Source organism: Chanodichthys erythropterus, chromosome 24 (genome assembly GCF_024489055.1).
Source record: "Chanodichthys erythropterus isolate Z2021 chromosome 24, ASM2448905v1, whole genome shotgun sequence".
Lineage (NCBI taxonomy): Eukaryota > Metazoa > Chordata > Actinopteri > Cypriniformes > Xenocyprididae > Chanodichthys > Chanodichthys erythropterus.
The window spans coordinates 14538601-14540978 of record NC_090244.1 but is presented as its reverse complement, the minus strand read 5'-3'; the positions used below and the strand labels follow the sequence as shown (position 1 = coordinate 14540978).

Genomic DNA, 2378 nt, shown 5'->3' with positions numbered 1-2378 from the left:
AGAGGCTGTCTGGCCTAATTACACAGTTGGTAATAATAGATTGCCACATTGTCACATACCTATTTGTTTTTTACATTCCTAATGCACAGTGTGCTATAAATTATGCCCTTTTAGGTAAAAAAAAAAAAAAAAAAAAAATCCCTAAAACCTGTACAGTGAAAATATATTGTAATGTAAGAATTTAGTGCAATACAATGACTGCATAAATGTTTCGACTTTCTTTTTCACAGACTTTGACAATAATGAAAAAGGCAAAAAAAAAAAAAAAAAAAATTTTGCTAACGCATATGAAATTACACACCAGAAGCATGACTGTTAACCTTTGACCGAGGTCTCAAAAAAGATTACTATGGGAAAGTCAGTGGTTGAAATTCCACTTCTCCTCAGCAAAGCCCCCAAAGTGTGCTAATTTTCCAAAGTCAATAACAGAGGAAAGTATCCAGCCTTGCAGATGTGAAATTTTCCTCTTACTCGTGACCACCAGGGATTCAAAAGTTTGTTGTTCTCTGTCAGCACACCTCTGTCCGGCAGCCAGTAGTGTTCATCTTCTATCTCTTCCCCCTAAATTCTGACCTTTTCTCCTTGTTATTAGTGCTACAGTTGCTGGGAGATCTAAATTGCAAATTTTAAAGAGGAAAGGACTGTTAGGCGGCCTTTGGAGGGACCAGGATGTTGGACTGACAGCATCACTCATTATTGTGACCCCAAACGTACCACACCGTACCGCCCTTTCTCTTTTCCCGTCACAGCGAATTTTCACGGGCAAAATCCAGTCATTTCATTCCACCTTATTTCTAAAGTACGAACCACCTTGAATGTGTGAGTATGTGTGAGTGTGAGCATTTCGGTGTCTTTGGCTGCTTGATATTGCCAACTGTCATAATTTTAAAGACGTTCGTAGCGCAAACTTTGTTCTTCTACAGGTGTGTCCACATGACTGTTCACACCAGGAGGATAACTATAGCGATAACGATATAGTTCTAAAAATCTAAAAGAATCACAGAGTCCACAATGCAAGTATAACGATAACGGCACAGAGAAATTATATTGTTGCAATCACTTTCAAAACTATTTTTTCCATCTGAACAATAAAAACTTTGACAGCCAATCAGAATCCATACTGCTTTAAACAGCTTGAGAATTTAAAGCGGCAGACAACAAAACTGCAGCGTGCTTATGATAAACAGAACGATTTTGTTTGTTGATGTATATATATATAAATACTATAAAATATAGTTTTCGTTCTTGGTGTAAACGGGCCTTTCTTTAGCCAGTTTCTCGAAAAACTCGAGAAACTCTTGATCACCTCTTGGAATGACTGGGGGGACGTTTACATGGCAGCGTTTAACAAAAAACTGAAAACGTTTTATGTGCTTTGGTTGTTCTTTTACACGACAATGAGTTTTGGGGGCCTGAAATCATGAACTTTTGAAAACGGGTTTCAAAGTGCATGTTTTTAAAACAATACCGTTATTGTCTCTGTATAAACTACAAAAACATGAATTTGTGAAAACGGTGACGTCATGCGAATGCGTATTACGTGTTCAGTCTATAGGGCACAGTGTTTCTTTACAAACTAACATCGCCAACTCCTGGCCTGACATGAATAATGCAGTGTTTTTAGTTGTTCTCGTGGATCCATGTGAACAAGGATTGTTTTGACAATGTTGTCGTTTGTATGCGAAAAACGCAATGAAAAAACGTTTCAGTTTTTCGGATTTTGCCCACGAAATTTTGCCGTGCAATGGTAAATGTGACCGCACCTATCTAGTTATTTACCTATAGCAACTAATGAATCTGAAGTCTCGCATAGCTTAGAAGAAAAAAGTAGTTAAAGCTGCAGTCTGTAAGTTTTGCCTCTTTGCCGCCATCTCTGTTTGAAATCTGCAATTGCAGTTGTTTGCGGAATTATCATCTTTATGTGGATTGTGCATTGGCACGGATCCTCAGCGCAAATTAATCTAATGTTTGCTGTCAGTCACCTCACCTGTGGATACTGTACTTCAGAATCACAGATCGTAGTCTTGGAAGTATGACCAAAATAAGAATTTTCGCCGGAAAATGTCATCTGAACAAATTTTTGTTCTGACCAACTGAGAAATAAAAGCATTACAATAAAACACACTACCAATGATTAAATCTAACGACTGCTTAGCTCATATCACATCAAACCATGAAAAAATATTGTTATACTTTGTTCTCAAATTGTTCATGTTAACAACATCAGCATAGTGTGTGTCTACATGTATTTGGTGTGTAATAGCGTTACCTATTAGACTGGGTAAACCCAGCCTGATCTGCCGGCGATTTGATTTCACCAGGCAACTCAGTCTGGAAACCCCTACATTCATTTCTGCTGCGTTTGTTACACTTTTGCA

General features: G+C 37.9%; 1 protein-coding gene across 1 annotated transcript in view; it reads right to left on the bottom strand.

The window, feature by feature from the left end:
* The window catches only part of hapln3 (hyaluronan and proteoglycan link protein 3), a 10547-nt gene extending 10452 nt beyond the window's left edge, over window positions 1-95 (bottom strand). The window contains exon 1 of the mRNA XM_067379238.1: window positions 1-95. This exon is cut by the window's left edge and continues 362 nt beyond it. The gene's annotated coding sequence lies outside the window, so the exon portion shown is untranslated.
* Window positions 96-2378: the final 2283 nt, after the last annotated feature.